The 23229-nt window shown below is 35.7% G+C and overlaps 5 non-coding genes and 1 pseudogene across 5 annotated transcripts; 4 read left to right on the top strand and 2 right to left on the bottom strand.

The window, feature by feature from the left end:
* Positions 1-225: 225 nt before the first annotated feature.
* On the bottom strand, positions 226-328 carry LOC132604687 (U6 spliceosomal RNA). The gene has a single exon (XR_009568801.1). It is a non-coding gene; the product is annotated as a U6 spliceosomal RNA (small nuclear RNA).
* Positions 329-13193: 12865 nt separating this feature from the next.
* On the top strand, positions 13194-13370 carry LOC132604667 (U2 spliceosomal RNA; annotated as a pseudogene).
* An 841-nt stretch (positions 13371-14211) lies between these two features.
* On the bottom strand, positions 14212-14282 carry TRNAG-GCC (transfer RNA glycine (anticodon GCC)). Its single transcript has one exon. It is a non-coding gene; the product is annotated as a tRNA-Gly (tRNA).
* A 1475-nt stretch (positions 14283-15757) lies between these two features.
* Positions 15758-15953, top strand: LOC132604656 (U2 spliceosomal RNA). The gene has a single exon (XR_009568776.1). It is a non-coding gene; the product is annotated as a U2 spliceosomal RNA (small nuclear RNA).
* A 1396-nt stretch (positions 15954-17349) lies between these two features.
* Positions 17350-17545, top strand: LOC132604652 (U2 spliceosomal RNA). The gene has a single exon (XR_009568772.1). It is a non-coding gene; the product is annotated as a U2 spliceosomal RNA (small nuclear RNA).
* Positions 17546-19923: 2378 nt separating this feature from the next.
* Positions 19924-20119, top strand: LOC132604661 (U2 spliceosomal RNA). The gene has a single exon (XR_009568781.1). It is a non-coding gene; the product is annotated as a U2 spliceosomal RNA (small nuclear RNA).
* The last annotated feature ends 3110 nt before the right edge of the window (positions 20120-23229 follow it).

Below are 23229 nucleotides of genomic sequence, written 5' to 3' on the forward strand. Positions count from 1 at the left end.
TAATTAAATAGAATTATAGTGTAGTTTTTTAATATCTAAATTTTAGTTTTAAAATATTAAATTGATCTAAATTAACTTAACAGATCTAAATTAACTTAACATTAGTTTAAAAATTAGTCAAATTTTTTCAGAGAAGCGAAATGTTACAAATATTTTGAGAATAGAACAAATACTGAAAGCTTATTAAGAAATTCTAGGTGGGGAACACGACCGTCAATTAGAGGAAATTTTTTAGATCATTTCACGATTTATGCGTGTCATTCTTGCGCAGGGGCCGTGCTAATCTTCTCTGTATCGTTCCAACTTTATCAAATGTCCCCGAAGGAACAAGCTTATCTCTTCTAGTTCATGTATATAAACGCTTAAAAAGCTTTCTTCTGAAGACAATGTGGTAGCCAGATAGTTGGGATTCAACTGGACTCTTTTGTTTCTGGTTTGTAATGAACTATTTGAAGTACATTTTTTTTCAGCAGATTGCCCTTCTTTTGGGGTGGTCTTTAATTTTTGCCCCTCAAATTGGTGGGCTTTAATTTTTCCCTTTCGCCTAATACCCCGAGGTTTTGGGTTCGAACCCCAGCTCAATATAAAAAAAAAAAAAAAAAAAGGAATTTCGTAAGGCATAATTTTACCTTCAAAATTTTGCCCCTTAAGTTTTGAGCAAAACTCTACCTTAAGGCATTGAAGGTGAGTAGAAAATGGTGGTTGAGTTCAGTTAAAAAGAGTACATAATTCCAAATAATATGCATTGAAGGTGAGTAGAATTCACCTTTTTGATAAGCAAATCCATAAGCAATAGCATCTCTCCAATCAAGCTTGGAACCACTCAACCTCCTCCTATTACTACTCTGTCCTGTAAGCAGAGATTCCTCCATATGCCTTTTTAGATTCTATTTGCTCTTTAGTTCAATGAAGAAGAAATTAGAAGAAGAAGAAGAGTGTGTTAATGAATGCAGTAAAGTAAAGAAAAGGGTGGTTGAGTTCAGTTAATAAGAGTACATAATTCCAGATAATATGCCTTATTGAGACACTTTGTTCCAGCTCCATTATGTAGCAAATGAACTCACCTTCAAAATTTTGCCTTGCGAATCCAAACTCCTGTCTTGTGATTTTTTTTTTTATTTTTGACTGAACGGGAGTTCGAACCCGAAACCAAGAGATTCTAAAAAGGACAAAAATTAAAGACCATCAGTTTAATGGGCAAAAATTAAAGACCACCCCAAAATAAGGGCATTCCTGCGAATTGCCCTCTGAAGTATGAAAGTGCAAGAGGGGGAGGGGGGGGGGGGTGAATTGTTAAAATTTTCGATCTGTTAGTCGACTAGGTTAAACCAGTAGTCGACTACCTACTCAGTGAATATTAAGGTAAGGTGCAGAAAATAAATGACACACGTATTTTATACTGGTTCAGATTCAATGTGAATCCTAGTCCAGTCCCCTTGGGTTGCAAGGGTGATCTCTGCAGCTCTTTTATAAGGTTTGGTACAATCAAGGTTTTGAATGAAGTTCCTACGTCTACACTCAAAACACTCTTATTCTTTTTTATACAAAGCCTCACAAACTATAACTCTCCTTTCTCTCTTATTACACTATGAATCACTCAGACTAACAATGTTTATTTGAAAGTAAAGCAGAGCAATGGAGGTAATGAGACAATTGCATACCTCTTGCGTTTGTGAAGCAGCCCTTTTTATAGTGTTTTAGGCTCTTCACGCAGAGAGATCAACCCAAGGGATTTGATCCTTGGAAATGGAATCAGAGATCCTATTTCCAAGAATAAGACTGAGCTTTTGCTGCTTTCCTTGTGCGTCGAGGCGGCAACAAATTTCTTACACCTCATGAGATATCCCTTTGATACTTTTCCTTCTTGAAACGATTTGATGCTGCTGGAATATTTCCTCTTTATTGTGCAGATATCTTTTCCTTTCTTGAAAGATATACGGCTGAAGATTACAGTTGTTTGCCCTAACCACCGTTAGGGCTAGGAAGCCATTTGTCGAGTGAGCCCAGCTCGTTGGGGCTGTTTTGTGGGCTTCCAATTTGTTGGGGCTGTTTTGTGGGCTCACATATATTCCTTATGTGATTTAATTACTATACCTGCATAAGTAAAATTGTCATCATAAAAACTTGACACTAACAATCTCCCCCTTTTTGAGGATGACAATTTTAGACAAAGTGTAGTCAACTTCCCTGTAACAGATGCTCCCCTTGAATAGGTGGAGGCTCCCCCTGATTAGTTGACTGTCATTCTCCCCCTTTGGCATCACTCAAAAAAACAACACAACAAAACAAAGGCAAAGGCAAAGGCAAAGAACCAGCAAACAAACAACACAACAAAACAGGCTAAACTAAAGAACAAATAGCAAATAACAAATAGCAACTAGTAGCACGGCCAAGCACAAGTTCCACAAAAAAACATTGTTTAAACAGTTCAAAAAAAAATAGCTAAAAACTATTCTTGATGGCGGAAGACTGGACGACGAAGAAAGTAGGCTAATGTATTCACAATAGCATCCTTCATTTCCGTCAGCGGGGTAGTAAGACGTTCAGGCATGGCGGCAACACTGGCTTGAAGCTTGGTGGACAGTTTGACCGCTTCCTTAATAACAACATCCAGTTTCAGCCTCAGCTTAGAGACATCAACACCTGTTTCCTTAGTCACATCACGAATCTTCTCTACTTGAAACAATGTGGATGCCATTAAGTCTTTGATGGACTCAATTTTTTCATCCATAGCAGAAAGTTTGGCGAGAAGTTCTTCATAGCATTCAGTGGAAACAGCCGAGGGATCTGATTTTTTTCCTTTGGTGGAGGGACCAGGTTGAGATGCCTCATAGACATCCTTTAACAACCAGGAATCATTGCTTAAAACATATCCCATGCTACTAAACGCCCTAGAGTTGTAGCATTGCTTAACTGGAGTGACGGGATAGTCGACTAAATCGATTTTGTGGACTTCTAGTATGCGGGAGATAAGCATACCATATGGAAGACTAGAAGGATTTGAAGCGCACTCAATCATGTAATTGGACAGAAGGCAAAATGCAAAAATAGCATCACGCTGGGAGATAGTAGAGTAGGACCCAGCACGAGGAACAATGGTAGTTGCAACCATATGAGCAAGCACACGAGCCTCAAATGAGATATTGGACGGACCAATTTGAGCAGGAACAGAGGTAGAATTTGAGAGGGTTTTCTTAACATCGTTAAAAGACACTTCAAGAGATTCAGGCCAAAAGTTTTTGGGTAATTCCGAAAAACCAGAGCAGGTGCAACCAAAAATAGAGTCAAGGACAGAGCAATTTAGCACAATGTGAGTGCCAAGAACCAATGTTTCAAGTTCATTAGCTTTAGAAGACCTAAGATTGGCATAGAACATACGAACAGGAATTTCATAGACATGAGGAGGGGTTTTAAAAAAGTTTTCCCATCCTTGATAGACAAATAATTGTTTAATCTTACAACTTAGAGAGAGCATAAGGTCAAGATCGACATTCCTACCAGAAACGGTGGTTTTGTCCTTAAGAGACGAGAACAGTGCTTGATGATGGTCATCCCAAAATTTCTTTCGAAGATCAAGAGGTTTTTTCTTGGAGGAGGTGGAGCATGCAGCCTCAGAAAGGGCTCGCTTTCCAAGATTACAAATGGGAACTGAGTCGGAGTCGTCAGAGGAAGCAGGGTCATCGGAGATGACGGGGTCATGAGGAGTAGAGGGGAGATTCTTACCCATTTCCTGGAGCCTTGAGCTTTGACGGGTGGAGAGAGTAGGGGTTTTCGCGTTTTTCGCCATTGAAGAGATGAGAAGAAGGACGGAAGGTTTGGAAGGGAAAGGTGAGGAGGAAGATGAAGAGGGTTTATGGGGATACGGGTAAAAACAAAAGGTTTTATGGAAAAGGTAAAAAGTAAATATGGGAAGATGGGAATGTCATAAATTTGATGGGAATACAATTTATGGCAAATATTTGAGTAGCCGAAAATCTTGGCACGGATTGTTAAGAATTTAGACTGATTTATCAATAATTCCCAAAGAGCTTCTTAGCATGCAGAAACGTTCCTCAAGAAGGGGTTTAGTAAAAATATCAACCAGCTGGTTTTCAGTGTTAACAAAAACTATTTCAAAATCTCCCTGAGCAACATGATTTCTGATAAAATGATGCTTATTATCTATATGCTTGGCCCTAGAATGATGCACAGGATTTTTGGATAGACAGATAGCACTCGAATTATCACAGAAAATTTTTACAGGTTTAAAAAACAAGTCATAATCACTTAGTTGATAAGACATCCAAATTAGCTGTGTGCAGTATTGACCAACAGCTATATATTCAGCTTCAGTAGTAGATAGAGAGGCTGATCCCTGTTTTTTGCTATTCCAGGAAATAAGAGATTTTCCTAGAAGCTGGCAAGTACCACTGGTACTTTTTCTATCATCTTTATCACCTGCAAAGTCTGTATCTGAAAAACCTTCAAGCGTAAAATCAGTGGTGTTAGGATACCATAAACCATAGTTAGTTGTTCCATGAAGATATATAATGATACGTTTATCAACAGTAAGATGAGATTCCTTTGGAGCAGCTTGGAATCTAGCACACCTGCACACACTGAACATAATATCTAGTCGACTAGCAGTTAGATAAAGCAGTGATCCAATCATACCGCGATACTTGGTTTCATCAACAGGTTTTCCTTGTTCATCCTTATCAAGAGAGCAAGTAGGACTCATTGGAGTTCCCATAGCTTTTGAGTCAGACATCCCAAAATTTTGGACTAGTTCTTTAGCATACTTAGCTTGACATATAAATATTCCAGTGTCAGATTTGTAGTCCCAAGAAGAATTTTAATTCTCCCATCATACTCATTTCGAACTCGCTTTGCATAAGATCAGAAAATTCCTTGCACATAGAGGGGTTAGAGCTTCCAAAAATAATATCATCAACATATATTTGTATAAGAAGATTCCCTAAGGAGGATCGTTTAATGAAAAGAGTTGTATCGATCTTTCCTTGAAAAAATCCATGACTTACCAAGAAGGAGCTTAAGCGATCATACCATGCCTTAGGTGCTTGTTTAAGACCATATAAAGCTTTACTTAATTTAAAAACGTGATAAGAAAATTTTAAGTTTTCAAAACGTGGCGGCTGTTTGACGTACACTTCTTCTTCAATGAACCCATTTAAGAAAGCGCTTTTGACATCCATTTGAAAAAGTTTGAATTTTTTAAAAGAAGCATATGCAAGCAAAATTCTAATGGATTCCAACCTGGCAACAGGAGCAAAAGTTTCATCATAGTCAACACCTTCCTGTTGTGAGCTTGAGCAACGAGTCGGACTTTGTTTCTAACCACTTCTCCAGCCTCATTTAGCTTGTTTCTGTATACCCATTTTGTGCCAATGATTGAAGCATTCTCAGGTTTGGGAACTAGATTCCACACTTTGTTCTTTTCAAATTGATCAAGTTCCTCTTCCATAGCCTTGACCCAGTATTCATCTTTTAAGGCATCACCAACTTTCTTTGGTTCGCATTGAGAAATAAGAGCAAGATTTACATTATTTTTAGTAGATGCTCTAGTTTTCCTCCCTTCATGGATATCACCAATAACAAATTTCTTTGGATAGTCAGGTTCACTTCTCCATTCGTTTGGAACTGTTCCAATAGTAACGTCAGTCGACTGAGGTTCATCAGAAGTCGACTCACAGGACGCCTTTTCTTCAGTGGGTTTTGTAACCACTGCAGTAAGTATTTGACTGTCTTTTTCATCTGCAATTTTCCTTTTCTCGGCCAGGTGATTAGTATCATCAAATACAACATGAATAGACTCTTCAATAGATAAAGTACGTTTGTTATAAATTCTATAAGATCTACTAGTAGGAGAGTAACCAAGAAATATACCTTCATCACTTCGAGGATCAAACTTACCAAGATTTTCTTTCCCATTATTGTGAACAAAACACTTACATCCAAAAGGATGAAAGTAGCTAATATTTGGTTTCTTACCCGTCCATAGCTCATACAGAGTTTTCTTAAGAATTGTTCTAATTAGGCATCTATTCAAAATATGACACGCTGTACTTACCGCTTCTGCCCAAAAGTGATGTGGTAGGCTTGTTTCTATGATCATTGTTCTTGTCATATCTTGAAGGGTTCTGTTCTTTGGTTCAACTAAACCATTTTGTTGCGGAGATCGAGGTGAGGAGAAATTGTGTGTGTATCCTTGATCATTACAGAATTCCTCAAAGGCTTTATTTTCAAATTCTCCTAAATGATCACTTCTAATGGAAGTGATGTAATATCCCTTCTCACGCTGAATTTTCTCACAAAAAAACTTAAAATTCTTTAACGTATCATCTTTATGAGCAACAAATATTACCCAAGTAAAACGAGAGAAGTCATCTATTATAACAAATGCGTACCTTTTTCCTCCAATGCTAGCAGTTCTAGTAGGACCGACTAAATCCATATGAAGTAATTGCAAGGGCTTTGATGTAGACACAATATCTTTAAAACTAAAGGAGTGTTATATCCCGTATTTTCGCATGTTCGGAAAATTCAAAATAATTTTTGACTTGTAAGAAATAAGGCCATAATTTGATTTTTATTTAAAATATGTGTGTTTTCCATGAAATGTTGATATGGAAATATCGAGGAAGGCTAAGGGCAAAAAATTGGAATTTCGGAAATTAGTTTCGGGAATTACAAAATAAGCCCCTAAATGAATTGGGCTAGAAAAAAAAATGAAAGAAATTGAGGCCCAAAATTGGTGTTGGCCGGTTATGGAGGAGAAAAATGGGCCAAGCCCAAGTGCCATAAAAATCCAAGTCTAATAAGTAGCAACAAAAGGCCACAATTCTTCATTCATCATTGGAAGTTTCAAGAACAAAACAAAGGAGAGAGAGAGAGACCAACAAAGGCCATTCGGCCACTTCAAAAAAATAATAATTTGTGCAGCTCAAATCTTTGGTTCAAACTCATCTCTTTTGAATTCCTATTAAGTTGGAAACCCTCTTCAATGTGATACAAATTTGGAGGCAAGAAAGTATTTTTTTTATCAAGTGGGAATTCTTGAAAAAGGTAAGAATTCTACTCTTTTTATCTTGGAAGAATTATATATATATATATATATATATATATATATATATATATATATATATATATATATATATATATATATATATATATATTGTAGTATATGGAAGTGAAGGTAAAGTATGAGAATTTTGTGTTATGGGTATGTGGGTATGTGGCCGAAAATGGGTAAATGGAGAGGGATGGTCAAAATTTTATTTATTATGTTATTTGTGTTGTAATGGACTTTTAATGCAAATGGAAGAATTCTAGTTCTAGTTGGCATGAAAACTTTGTTGTTAAGTTGTTGTCGGAAAGTATGTGAAGTTATTATACATTATGTAATTGTGAGAATGGAATTGTTAAAGTGCAAATTTCGGTTGTTGCTGATGAAATTGGAAGATGAAAAATGTGTTGTGAATGTTGTGTCGAAGGTTGGAGATTTCGGATGAATTCTAGTCTTGGTGGGATTTTTGTATATTTTGTAGAATGGTATGAAATGCCTTGAAATGCTTTTGAATTATCTTGAATTGGTAATGAATGTGTAAGTGTCGATATTGGCTTGAAAAATTCGTAGTTGAATTGAATGTCGATGAATTATGTTGAAAGGAAGGTTACTAGTGATGGAATGCATTTTAGATTGGTTTTTGATGTTATTGGTTTGGTTGTTGGTATTGTTGGTATGGTTGTTGATGAATTTAGCCGAGTTTAATTCTCGGGGATGTTGAATTTACAGGGGAGGTGCTGCCGAAATTTCGGTAGACAAATACTAATTAGAATTAAAATTCTAAGTACTTGTAGCTAATTTTTGGAAATTGATAATATTATTGTAGATATTGGAGAGCCCGAGACTTGAGTCGGGATTTGTTTGGCGAGTGATCGAGATTGGTAGTGAGCGATCGAGGTATGTGAAGCTTATCGTTCTTCCTTTTTGGCATGACCCTTATGAAATAAATGAATGACATATATGTACGTTCTAAAGAAAATTCTACTCTTAGAGCCACTAGGATGGCCTATGTCTTTGATTTCCATGAACTAATCCCTACGACTTGTCACATGACTATGATGTTTGAAGTATTAGTCGATACGTTTCCGGATATGGTTTGAAAAATATTTGATATGGCCTAAGTTGGACACGTAAATTTTGGATATGTGCATATGATTCTAAGACTCCGTTTGAAATACCCTATAAGGTTATTTGAAAGTTCCTTAATAGGAATGATACTAAATTTTCAGAAAATGACCTATGATGTATTTTTCGAAAGTTCGTAATTTGAAAGTTCGTAACTTTTGTATACTAATTCCGATGGACTCGATGCCTACCTTAAGCCTTCTAATATCAGTATGTATATGTATTTATCCGTCGAGTCTTGGAATTTATTTAAAATGTATATGCATATGGTTTCCGCACTACTCCGCTCGTGCCTACTACTATGATATCGTTCGCCGGATCCCGGGCCAGTTTTGTGATCGTGCGCACTATGTAACATTCGGCAGTATGATGTGTTACGGTTCCCGAGGCCTCGCTATAGGGATGGGTACCGCTTATATACAACGTTATGATGTGATATGGCATATGATATGTTCTGGTGTTGTGATATGTACAATGATACGATATGTTCGGGGATTGTACGGAGATATGAAACCTTCTGGAGTATGATGTGTTGTGGCGCCAGCGTCGGAGTGGCGGCCACGTTCCCGAGGCTTATGCATGATTTTTATTTGCATGATATGTACATATATTTTCTGCACAGATTCTGATATACTCATTCTGTATCCATAATCTGTACTCCTCACTTCGGTTATGATTCAAATTTCTGTATTTCATGCTTTGCATACTCAGTACATATTTCGTACTGACCCCCTTTCTTCGGGGGCTGCGTTTCATGCCCACAGGTACAGACGTTCGTTTTGGTGATCCTCCGGTATAGGATACATATTCTGCCACTTGGAGTACTCTTTTTTGATCCAGAGCTTATATTTTTGGTACATATCTTCTGTTATGCATATTCTGTATATATAACCGCTTAAGACAATATTTGCTTCCAGTATTTGCTTAAATTAATGTATGTTAAGTGTGATTAAGTCTTTGATATGTCGATCCGGTATGTAAGTCTGTTTGGGTGTCCAAGTAGGGCACCAGTCGCGGCCCACGGGACTGGGTCGTGACAAGGAGTTTCTAGTTTGTTTACCTTTTTGACATGAATCGTATAAGTGATCTTTTGTGTAGTTGAGTTTTGGCAATCCTTTTACAAGATCATGTCTTGCTAGTTTTTCAATTAGTCGCATACTAGCATGCCCAAGCTTCTTGTGCCACATCCACGGATCTTCTCCCATTGATGCCAGGCATATATGACCTTTAGGATTTTTGATAGAGTTCAGAGTGTACACATTTTAATTTCTGCTTCCAGGAAGAATCTTTGTTCCAGAGGAGTCTTCTATGACACAGCCTGATTTACTAAATCTTATCTCAAGATCTGAATTACATAGCTGACTTACACTCAACAAGTTATACTTAAGTCCCTTCACCAACCAAACATTTGAAATGTCACAGGAATTATTGAAAGCAATAGTACCAATACCAATTACCGTTCCAGTTGAATTGTCTCCAAAAGTTACCAATCCTCCATCAAAGTCAGCGACTGATTTGAATAGATTTTTGTCGCCTGTCATATGTCTTGAACACGCACTGTCTAGATACCATTTTCCCTTTTTCTTTTTCTTGTGGTGTTCCTGCAAGACAAATTTTTTATTCTTGTTTAGGTACCCAAGAGTTCTTGGGTCCTTGATGGTTAGTTTCAAAATATTTAATTTTCTTGGGTTTCCATATCCAACCAGGTGCAGTTGAAAAACGAAATCTACAGTTATAATAGTTATGCCCAAGTTTTCCACAGCAAAAACACGTCTGAAAAGGTTTTCTTTCCACAACATAGGAATCGGCTGAACTATGCATTCCAGATTTCCTTTCAGTTCTTTTAAGAGTTCTAGTTGACTTATCAGTGTTCAAGGAGCCAGTTTTCTTTCCTTCAAAATTTCTAGTTATTTGCACAACCTTTTTCCCAGTGAACTTATGTGTATAAGTTGATTGGTTAGACTTGACATGGTTATGGTTGGAAGGTTTTAATAAAATATCTAATCTAGATTGTAGATTGTAAACTTCATTTTGAATTGAATTTTTTTCTTTTTCACAAATTTCTAATCTTGATTCCCATTATTTTTTCTCTCTCTTCAGTTTTCTATATTCATCAAAGACATTATTTAGATCTATAAGAGTTTGATCTAATAATTCTTGAGTTTCTTCACATTTAGCACAAGAATGAGAACTTACCTTACTGCCTTCTTCGAGAGCCATAAAACACATATTTTCACCTTCTTCAGATTCTTCATCTGAGATCTCATCTTCACTCCAACTGCTGAAGGATCTTTGTTTTTGATAGCCTCTGATTGGTTTCTTTCTTATCTCAGTACATTCAAACGCAATATGGCCATATTTTCCACATTCATAACATTTTCCGTCATTCTTTTGCTGTCCAGTGGGGGTCTTGCCTTTTCTAAAGTTTGAGCTTCCTTTTCTGTTACTTCTTGATCTTCTCATGGCTTCTATCACATGCCTCGAAATCATAGCTACTTCTTCTTCTTTAAAATCATCATCAGATTCTTCAACTTGAGCCTTGAATGCGACCACTTTCTTCTTTTCTTCCTTCTGGTATCTTTGGATATGATTCTTTTCAAAAGCTATAAGATTTCCTCTTAATTCATCATAGGTGAACTTATCCAGATTTCCGTCTTCAAGAACAATGGCTTTGGTTTCCCAAGTCTTTGGCAGACTTCTAACAAGCTTTCTAACTTGTTGTGAGTTGGTATAGGTTACTCCAAGCGATTTGAGTTCTCCAATAATCTTGCTAAATCTTGTGAACATTGATTCGATGTTCTCCTCATCTTTCATCATGAAGGCTTCATAATCGTGTCTTAGAGCATCAATTTTTGTTTCTCTTACTTTTGATGTTCCTTCATAAGTGACCTCAAGTTTATCCCACATTTCTTTGGCAGTATCACAATTTGAAATTTTTGCATACTCTTCTCCACTCACTGCACAGTAGAGCAAGGCTATTGCCCTTGCATTTATTTGCAGTGTCTCTTGTTGTTCTTTAGTAATGTCGTGTGACTTTAGATCAATTGTTGAAGTTTCTGCATCTTCTTTGTTTTCAGTGTCCGCTCTGGGAATGGGTTTAGGTCCTTTTTTAATCACGACCCAGGCTTGATAATCAGTTGATTGCACGAATATTTTAAACCTTTCCTTCCAGTGGCCATAATGTTCACCATTAAAGTATGGTGGTCTTGTTGTGGAGTGCCCATCTTGCAATATTGCTCCAGGAATTTGATATCCAGCCATTTGATCTTTTCTCACGTGCGGTTAAGCACTGAAGGTGAGACCTTGCTCTGATACCAATTGAAAGTGCAAGAGGGGGGGGGGGGGGTGAATTGTTAAAATTTTCGATCTGTTAGTCGACTAGGTTAAACCAGTAGTCGACTACCTACTCAGTGAATATTAAGGTAAGGTGCAGAAAATAAATGACACACGTATTTTATACTGGTTCAGATTCAATGTGAATCCTAGTCCAGTCCCCTTGGGTTGCAAGAGTGATCTCTGCAGCTCTTTTATAAGGTTTGGTACAATCAAGGTTTTGAATGAAGTTCCTACGTCTACACTCAAAACACTCTTATTCTTTTTGATACAAAGCCTCACAAACTGTAACTCTCCTTTCTCTCTTATTACACTATGAATCACTCAGACTAACAATGTTTATTTGAAAGTAAAGCAGAGCAATGGAGGTAATGAGACAATTGCATACCTCTTGCGTTTGTGAAGCAGCCCTTTTTATAGTGTTTTAGGCTCTTCACGCAGAGAGATCAACCCAAGGAATTTGATCCTTGGAAATGGAATCAGAGATCCTATTTCCAACTGATTCCATTTCCAAGAATAAGACTGAGCTTTTGCTGCTTTCCTTGTGCGTCCAGGCAGCAGCAGATTTCTTACACCTCATGAGATATCCCTTTGATACTTTTCCTTCTTGAAACGATTTGATGCTGCTGGAATATTTCCTCTTTATTGTGCAGATATCTTTTCCTTTCTTGAAAGATATACGGCTGAAGATTACAGTTGTTTGCCCTAACCACCGTTAGGGCTAGAAAGCCATTTGTCGAGTGAGCCCAGCTCATTGGGGCTGTTTTGTGGGCTTCCAATTTGTTGGGGCTGTTTTGTGGGCTCACATATATTCCTTATGTGATTTAATTACTATACCTGCACAAGTAAAATTGTCATCATAAAAACTTGACACTAACAACGTACACTTTGCTAAGATGGGCCGGCTATTTTCACTTTTCTGAAATGGATTCCGTCCGCCCATTACTACAAACAAAAAGCTGGTGAAAGAAAAAATAAGAAAAAAAAAGAATGTACAAAATAAGGCATTTTGCTTCCAATAAGACAAAAATGGCCTTATGAAACGCAACAGAACACTGTAGTAAAATTTAGTAAGGAGGAACCTCAGGAAAATACCATCTCTACATATGAAGGAATTGCCTGCTATCTTCAATGTTTCATTGTCATTTCATTCTTCTTTGTAAAGACTTCCCCTCAATCTCAAGTTTTTGGGTTACACTATTGCCAAAAAGAATTTTGCATGTCCAACATGAGTGAGGTAACATTCAAGATTTACCTTTGATATAAAGCATAAATATTATATATAGATAGAGGCGGATCCAAAATTTAAAGTTCATGAATTCTTATAATAACATCAAGTTAATATACAATAATAACTAAGTTCATAGGTTAAATATTTGTTGATATATAGTAGTAATACATATCTGGACAAAAGTTAATGGGTTCACGTCAACCTGTAAACTCTGATAGAATTTGGTATTGTAAGAGCCATAGGTAGACTGATAGAATTTGGATTTTCAAAGAGCGAGGAAATCATATTTATATGAGGATTACATAAAGAAAGGAGCAGAATTTTAATCTGTCTTCACTTTCCATTGTGCTTATTTAAATAGCTCTTTTTGAACGGACAAAAGAACTCGTATTGAATAAGAGCATGATACAAAAGAGTCCAAGAAAATCATGGAAAAGCATACCTTTCTCGGCCTTTGGGCTAAGATCAAGTGTAGTATCTATTCTTATCAGTCATCGACCCACACGATATTAACTCTATTTTTATAAGGGGGAAGGTCCACCACGGTAGCTTGCTATCAGGGCCTTCAAGTGTCGCCTTGGTGTTGCACTATTGCCTTGGCTTGGCACACCCCACCAATTCTAGTTCTAAACTTTTCTTTCATTAATGTTTCCTCCGTACTTTTTGAATCATTATTGAACCCCCAAAAGTAAGAAAATCTTTCAAGACAATTTAGCGAAAAAAGATGGTGCACTGGTAAATTGAACCATTCTTATTTTATTAATTTGCTTAGATCAGCTAGCTAATATTCATTCTATGAATTAAGAACAAATTCAATCCACAACATGTTTCTTGTCACGAAGGCAAGCCTCAATTATTATAAAGTGCCAGCAATATCTTCCAACTCCCTTTGGATCAAACAATTTCATACACCAACAAAGTGTATTACTACATTTTTGGATTTTTTTTTTTTTCATGATGATTCCTGTTATGATTTACAATGCTTTCTTCTTCTTCTTTTGTATTGAATATGCTGCACCAAGTATTATTTTGCATCATCTCATATATAAGTCTCATCAAACCATGCTTATTCGTATTGATTGTGTGATCTCTAAACTGGTAAAACTAACAATAACCACGAATATTACTCTCAATCAACATAAATATTCCCTATTTGAAGTCTAGTAATCCCAAACTTCTAGTTAGTGGTGGAGGGGGCTCAATCATCCTACTATACTGCTCGGCGGTTACATTTTACATGTTTTTGATATAAAAGAAAATATTTTACATGTTTTTGATATAAAAGAAAATGTACTTTGCAATAATTATAATTGAAAACGATAAAATGCTTACACAATTTCTTTTCAGAAAAAAGATAGACTCAGATGTGCTATTTTGTCATCTGATAAATCAGACACGGTGAAGACCCAAGTTCTCACACAGTGCACAACAAATCTTCACAGCACTCATCATTTAATGCACCAGCCGGGAATCGAACCCGGGTCTGTACCGTGGCAGGGTACTATTCTACCACTAGACCACTGGTGCTCGATGGCTTAAGAATTTCATGTAACTCTCACGTCGATTAGATATCAATATATCGAATTGAAATAAAATATGACAGAATTACCATAAAAGGACAAATGAGGGAAATTACTCACTAATTGACTTAAACTTGTGAAATCTTTTAGCACTGGGAAACTCTCTATGCTTAGCTCCTACTGAAAGCAAAAATTTTGGAGTAGGAGAGAGTTGAAAATATTTTGCAGCCACAAATTGAAAACTGTAATATTGCTAGTTAAAAATAAGCTTCCTCAACCTCCTAAACCCAATGTATTAACCTTCAGAATTAAGCTATTACTATACTACAGACGATTAATGGGATAGAATTAGTTTAATATAAAACCAGAAGAGATTAATGAATCTTATACTGTCAACTATGCGTATAAAGTATAGCAAGCTGAAAGCATGAAGAAGATAACCACTGCATCACTTTGAAGAGCTTAATTTCATTACTATATTCCACTCGTTAATAGTGTTCTTTTGTTATAAGATTAAACAGAAATAACATATCTTGACCAAGAAAGTTGTGTAATTGGGTATTAAACAATTTTTATTTTTTGGTATTATTGGAGGAATCTCATCCATTCACCACTCCCCTCTATCATTAAACAATTTCGCTAACAATGATCCAATGGTTGTATGCTAAACTTCTAGTATAACACTAGCTATATATTATAATGTTCTCTTTAAGCTATTCAAACTTCTTCAGTTGCTCATTATTTAAGGACAAACAAATCATTTATGAAATTCAACTTGGTATACTGCAGTTATTAGCATCAGAACAGAACTTAGTTTTCCCATCACTACACTATTGATCTTTTAGAGTTCCTCCTTAGACAGAGGAAAAACATAAAATCTAAAATCACTAACTTTCCTTTTCCTATACTACTGCAGTTTAAAAGAAATTGGACTGCCATCTCTAACAAACAATAGCATAATCATTTTTAACTATCGCAAAAACTGCCGATTGAATAAGTCATTTTTTGAATCATTAAAGAAACAACTGGCACTGCATAACCCAATTTAATCAGTATTCTTCATATGCCTACTATATAATTCCATAACAATGAATGGGGTTGATTTTTTTTTTTTTTTATGTTAATTAAGCCATATGGTCACATGACCAATTTACGTAATTAGTTCCTGATACATCTAAAAGTACAAGCTGCATAGAGAATATACAAACATTACAGTGAATAAAAAATCATTTGCTGTACTTGTACCTCCTATCTGTCAAACGTGGGGTGGAGCGCGGGCATAAACCTAGTAATATTATATTTGTTACTTTTACTTGAGAATATCATGTGCTGCTGCAACAAGTGGAAAAGGCCATCAATTTTTAATATATGTTTGCACTTTCCTTTAGGTGTTTTCTTACTTCTTAGTCCCACACTGATTGCATAGAGGAGCTGCAATTTGGAAGTGGTATATAAAAGGGCCCAAGCGAAACATTTAGAAGCATACCTTTCTCGGCCTTTTGGCTAAGATCAAGTGTAGTATCTGTTCTTATCAGTTTAATATCTGATATGTGAGTCATCGACTCACACGATATTAACTTTATTTTTCTAGGGGGAAGGTCCACCACGGTAGCTTGCTATCGGGGCTTTTATGTGTTGCCTTGGTGTTGCACTATAGCCTTGGCCTGGCGCACCCCACCAATTCTAGTTATGAACTTTTATCATTAGATTTTTTTTGTTTTGTTGTAATGTTTCCTCATTATTGTAAGAAAAACTTCAGGACAATCAAGTGAAGAAACAGTTCATTGATAGAGTGAACTATAAGTAAGATTCAGCTAGCTAACATTCATTCTATGAAGAACAATTTAATCCGCATAGACACAATCCAAACATGATATGATAACCTGCATAGTGTACGAACACACGGCCAGTGACTTGAAACAATTCCATACGCCAACAAAAAGTTACTACATCTTCAAATGTTTTTGCATGATGATTCCTGCTATGATTTACAATGCTTTCTTCTTCTTCTAAACAAGAACCATAAATATGAGACTCATTCAACACAGATATTCCGCATAATTTCTTTTGAGCATCGCCTATGTAGTTTTTAGTATGAGATCCTAATATCATTTTCACATTGAACTTTAAGTTAATGTTAGACAAACTCAACATGCACCAGCCGGGAATCGAACTCGGGTAAGTACCGTGGCAGGGCACTATTCTACCACTAGACCGCTGGTGCTTGATGGCCTACGAATTTCATTTTATTCCCATGTCTAAAATATTACAAATCAGATCTGCGTAAAGCCCACCGTCCCCTGATCCCATTTGTGAGACTATACTGGGTATGTTGTTGTTTGTTTGTCTGTTTGTCACAAAATAAAAGAGAATTATTGTAAAAGGACAGATGAAGGAAATTACTCTCTAATTGACTTAAACTGGTGGATCTATGTAGTTCTTTCTATGCCTTGATGCATTTCCAAGGCCTAAAATACTGTAATGTTTAAATGTCATTCATTGAGCACCCAATCCAGTGGCGGAGTTAAGCGGAGGGAAGGAGATATCCATAATTCGTTGACATATAGTGCATAAATAGTGGGATAAATAATATTTTTGGTTATATAAGGAAAAGTCTAGTGAAGTGTCACAGGGGTCCTTCTTTAGTTTCTTTATAGCAGAATGTTAGTAGTTTTTTAGCAAAAGTAGTAAAATTTGATGAAATCTTTTAGCATTGGGAAGCTCTCTTTGTTCAACTGAATATTGAAGAATTAAACTAACCTTACAAAATGATCTACTGTTTCAGCTTCTACTGATCAAAGCAAAAATCTTGGAGTAAGTTTGCAGACAACAAAATGTAAGTTAAAGAAGCTCCTTCAACCTCCTAAACCCAGTATATTAACCTTCATATTTAAGCTATTATACTATAGACGACTATGGGATAGAATTAGTTTAATATAAAACCAGAAGAGATTGGTGAATCTTATCGCTTGGAGAAAAGTATAGAAGCCCTTCGAGTCCCACATGGACCGGACAGAAAAACTTACCAGTAAGGAGTTGGAGTATAAAAGAGCCCGCGCGATACTTGGAAAAGCATACCTTTCTCGGCCTTTTGGCTAAGATCAAGTGTAGTATCTGTTCTTATCAGTTTAATATCTGATATGTGAGTCATTGACTCACATGATATTAACTCTATTTTTTAAGGGGGAAGGTCCACCACGGTAGCTTGCTATCGGGATCTTCAAGTGTCGCCTTGGTGTTGCACTATTGCCTTGGCCTGGTGCACCCCACCAATTCTAGTTCTATAACTTTTCTCTCATTAGACTTTTTTTTTCCTGTCGTAATGTTCCTCAGTACTTTTTGAGAGAAGAAACCACAAAAGTAAGAAAAAACTTCAGGACAATGAAGTGAAAAAACAGTTCACTGATAGAGCGGAAGTATTCTTATTTTATGAATAAGAGCTTAGATTAGCTAGCTAACATTCATTCTATGAAGAACAATTCAATACACAAAATATTTTGCTTTTCATTAAGTCGAATCTCAATCAAATATAAAGTGTCATAATATCTTCCAACTCCCTTCGGATCAAACAACCTGCATATGGTACGAACATACCGCTAGTCATGACTTGAAATGATTTCATACACCAACAAACTACATCTTAGAATGTTTTTTTCATGATGATTCTTGTTACGATTTACTTCTTCTTCTTGATTGGGTGATCTCTAAACCGGTAAAGCTAACTATAACCACAAATATGACTCTCAATCAACACAGATATTCCATATTTGAAGTCCCAGTAACCCCAAACCTCTAGTTTGTGGTGGAGGGGGCTTAATCATCATGTTATATTGCTCAGCGGTTACATTTTATATGCTTTTGATATAAAAAATATGTACTTTGCAATTAATATAGTAATTGAAAATGATAAAATGCTTAACAATATCTTTTCAGCATCGCCTACGTAGTGTTTAGTATGAGCTCCTAATATCATTTCAAAACTATTCACATTGAATTATTTAAGCTATAGTTAGTCAAACTAAAGAATTAAGAGAAAAAAATCTAAGGAAAAAGGAGAGGCTCAGATGCGCTATTTTGTAGTCTGATATCAGACATTGTGAAGATCCAATCATCACATATAGCCCAATTATCTTTACAACACTCATGTCATGCGCCAGCCGGGCCCGGGTCTGTACCGTGGCAGGGTACTATTCTACCACTAGACCACTGGTGCTTGTTGGACAAGGAATTTCCTTATCTTCTACTCGATTTGTCAGAAAAGTCCCATGACTAAACTATTTTTGATATCAATAAATTGATATGAAGATGTAACCTATTATTCAGTACTCTCTAATGACTTACACTGGTGGATCTATGTAGTCATTTATGTGCCTTGATTCATTTCTAAGGCGTAAAATACTACTCCCTCTGTCCCAATTTATGTGATACTTTTCGCTTTTCGAGATTTAAACTGCATGAAATTTGACCAACATTTTAAAATGCATTTTTTCACCAAATTGATATAAGAAAAGTTGCAACTTATAGTACTTTTCATGTAGTTTTCAAATATATAAATTTTAATCTTAAAATATTAAGTTAATCTAAATCGAATTTAGCTTCATATTTTAGTCGAATTGACTCTCGAAAGCAAAAAAATATCACATAAATTGGGACGGAGGGGGTGTTGGGAATAAAAATAGACCGCAAGAATAATATTCCCGGTATTAGTGATAAACACGGAACACTAACTTATGGTTAAATCAGCAAGAATAAAATGCAGCAATAATGACACCAAGATTTTTACATGGAAACCCTTCTGAATAAGAGAAAAAACCACGATCAAGAGGAGCAGCTGATATCACTATAGCAAGGAATTTTACACCGTGTAGTAACGAGTACAAATACTCCTAAGACCACTACACCCTCAAAAGAAGAACACTCTTTTGATTTTTCCCACCTCACTACAATATCACTCACACTTTATTTTTCTTCACAGACTATTTTCTTACAGTCTATGAAATACCTCACTTTGCTCTCGCTCAGATGTATTGTCTGAGATTTTGGTGTGTATACAAATGATAGAAGGCTTCCCTATTTATAGGGATGAAATGAACCTATTGATGTCATTTGTGACTCAAGCAAGCACTTGACAATTTGTCAAATACAAGGAAGATGTTTTCTTCCTTAAAACAAGGAATATGTTTTTTTCCTCAAAACAAGGGAAATGTTTTCTTTCTTAAAATGAGGGAAATGTTTCCTTCCTCAAATTATGGGATGGACCCAACAGGGGTAATGTTTATATGCCAAATATCGGAGGGGGAACATATTTCATTGAGCTCCCACTAACAGCAAAATATTTGTGAGCAAGCGAGTTGGAAATATTTTGCAGCCGACAAAATTAAACTGTAATATCGTGAGTTTAAAGAAGCTTCTTCAAGCTCTTAAACCCAGTATATTAACTTCTTAATGAAGCAACTCTTTCATCAAATATTATATTATAGATGATTAAGGGATAGAATTAGTTTAATATAAAACCAGATCGAAGTGATTAGTGAATCTTATATCTTGGAGAAAAGTATAGAAGCTCTTTTAGTCCCACACTGACGGGATATGAGAGCTTCTGCATAAGAAGTAGGGTATAAAAGAGCCCGCACAATACGTTATAAAGCATACCTTTCTCGGCCTTTTGGCTAAGATCAAGTGTAGTATCTGTTCTTATCAGTTTAATATCTGATATGTCAGTCATTGACTCACATGATATTAACTCTATGTTTTATGGGGGAAGGTCCACCACGGTAGCTTGCTATTGGGTTCTTCAAATGTCGCCTTGGTGTTGCTCTATTGCCTTGGCCTGGCGCACCCCACCAATCCTAGTTCTAAACTTTTTCTTCCATTAGATCATTTTTTTTTGTCGTAATGTTTCGTCAGTACTTTTTGAATCATTATTGCACCCCCAGAAGTAATAAAAACCTTCAGAACCATTTAGTGAAGAAAAAGATTTCACTGGTAGAGTGAACGATTCTTATTTTAAGAATAAGAGGTTAGATCAGCTAGCTAACATTCATTCTATGAAAGCAGTATTCAATCCACAATGTCATGAAGTTGAACCTTAATCAACATAAAGTGTCAAAACCTGCATAAGTAACTAGAAATTTCGCTAAGAGTGTTCAAGATTTAATATACACATAAGAGAAGTAATTTTTGACCTTTATACTTTGCATAATTTTCCGACGAAGGGTGTTCAACTGACCGCCATTCATGTATGTGGCTATGCCACTGCATATCGTATGAACATACACACCGCCAGTGACTTGAAACAATTTCATACATGCGCCAACAAAGTGTATTACTACATCTTAGAATGGAGTATTTTTTTTTTCCATGATGATTCCTGTTATGATTTACAATGCTTTTTTCTTCTTCTTCTTCTTCTTCTTTTACTACATCTTAGAATGGAGTATTTTTTTTTCCATGATGATTCTTGTTATGATTTACAATGCTTTCTTTTTCTTCTTCTTCTTCTTCTTCTTCTATTGTATTGACTATGTTGCCCATGTTATGAAAATGTTAATGTGTGAATGTTTATTACTCCTCTACATAACTCCTACTATTTCATGTTCATAACTCTTGTAGAAGTAACCCCTATTACTTTATGACCACTACCCCCCGCAGTTTATTTCTATAACCCCCAATACTACCCATGTTTATGACACACGCTTTGATGTTCTCAATGTATTCCTATATATAGTTGGGTTGTATGTAATAGTTGGATACTTGAACACATTTGGATGAATAAGAAATCTCTTCTCTCTTGTCTCTCTATTTCTATTGTTTTCAACCTTTATTTTTGTTACTCTTTTAGCTTAATTTTACAATACGTTATCAACACGAGTTTCTAACCAACTGAGTTTGCATATATTTTTATCACTGTTCAAGTTTGGTTTTTATTCTGCAGTTGTCCGGAAACCACAGTGAGACTTGACGAAGTTCAAGTTCATGAAAAAGGACTTGGATGCCAATGAACAGATACGTGTTCATCCTTTATTATTATTACTATTTATTTCACTATCTTTTTTGTTCTGTGAAGACTTACTCATATTTTGTGGACTCACGAAGTGTCTAGATAAGTGGGCCACATATTTTTCTCTTATGGAAAGCTTGACCAGTTTGCATAACGTTTGGAATTTTCTACTTTCGTTTGAAGTTGATGGTGGTGGTGAGAAATTTGTTTTATCTTGCAAAGAAACTAAAAGGTTGGATATGGCTATTTGGTTAATCATGTCTATCCACAAATTAAATTCCTTTTGAGGAGAAGGTATGAATTTATAACTTTATTGTAGCTAGCCATTTTCTTTAGATTGAAAGATTATTTTTCACCGTAATAATTTATCTTGATCTTCCATCTTAAAAAGATGGCAACTTTTATGTGACTTATTTGCCAACTGTATGCACTTGATAGTCTGAAATATATATATATATATATATATATATATATATATATTATTTACAATGGTATAGTTTGTTGTCTCTGAAATCTTTAGTCAACGTAATACTCAATATTATATATATATATATATATATATTATTTACAATGGTATAGTTTGTTGTCTCTGAAATCTTTAGTCAACGTAATACTCAATATTACTTAATATTGGACAATTTCCTCTTGAGATTGCAGTTGGAAAATTAAAAGATGTCGTAAATTTTATACCTTGTAGTGATTCTAGATGTATGTTATTTGAGGATAATATGTATCAAGTGTTAGTAAACAGTACATGCTTAGTTCTCTCATATTTCTGACCTCACAAAAAACTACGACATACACGGTTTAGCAGTCGAATGATATTTCTACAAAATCCATTTGACTGTTTCTATGTTGGCTTTCGTTTATGCTTGTTCTTTGTTACAAACGTGTTTTTACAGATCTGCTGGATTTCTAGCGGTAGAGATATTTCTACTTTGACAATTTATTTTATCACCACAACTACAATGAAGGACTATTATAGCTGGAAAGTAAAAGTTGATATATTTACTTAAACTTTAGAGGTTACAATTTATATATATGTGGTGATTAAAGTGATATTGTGACCAAATTTATTTGTGCCTATAATTACGGAATTGTAAATTGTTAAAGGCTCGAGAATGATTCAATTGTACTTTGGCCTATTATGCCATTATTAGTTGAGGGTAAGACGGTGGATTCAAGTCCCATCGCACCAAGAGGGTAAGACATCGAGCTACAGTCCTGGAGCACTATGAGGATAATAAAGATATTGGGTTTGAGCCCCAATGCACTATATAGATGATATAACGATGACTATTGCAAAATAATGGGTATTTGATGAAAAAGTGTGAAGCCCGTCCCACTTAATATGCTCCATTCCGTGAGGAGAATGTGGAAGCAGTACATAATAAGTCTAAATGTAAATAAGTGGTTAAACGAATGAACGTGGGCGTGGCAAATGACAAAGTAATGTTAATCATATTGTGGTAATATAAGAGGAAGAACATTATGGGTTTTCGAAATGGTTCTTCTAAAGGTGAAGGTAATTTTTGTCATCAATATGGTATGAAAGGTCATTGGGCACGCGGTTGCCGTGAGACCTAATTTGATAAAATCTTATAAATCTTCCATCAAAAGAAAGGAATACAATTCCAGGTGATGTAGAGTTGGGTCATATAATTTTGAAAAATGTAAAGGCATGTGTGACATTGGGCTTATAAGAAAATTTATGAAGCGCGCGCGCGCGCGCACACATATATATATATATATATATATATATATGACTATAGTCCATTCCTTGAAGAGAATGTGACTTGTGATAAGCATTATGAATGCTCACCCATTTTTCTTATAGTGCAATGTGTAAAATGATGGATAAGGACGTGCTCATGTATGGTTGGATAAATACCACAACTCACCTCTACGGGAGGTTTGAGACAAAATAAAGAAAATTTATTTTGGAACAAAAGGT

Source organism: Lycium barbarum, chromosome 7, assembly GCF_019175385.1.
Source record: "Lycium barbarum isolate Lr01 chromosome 7, ASM1917538v2, whole genome shotgun sequence".
In the NCBI taxonomy this organism is placed as follows: Eukaryota; Viridiplantae; Streptophyta; class Magnoliopsida; order Solanales; family Solanaceae; genus Lycium; species Lycium barbarum.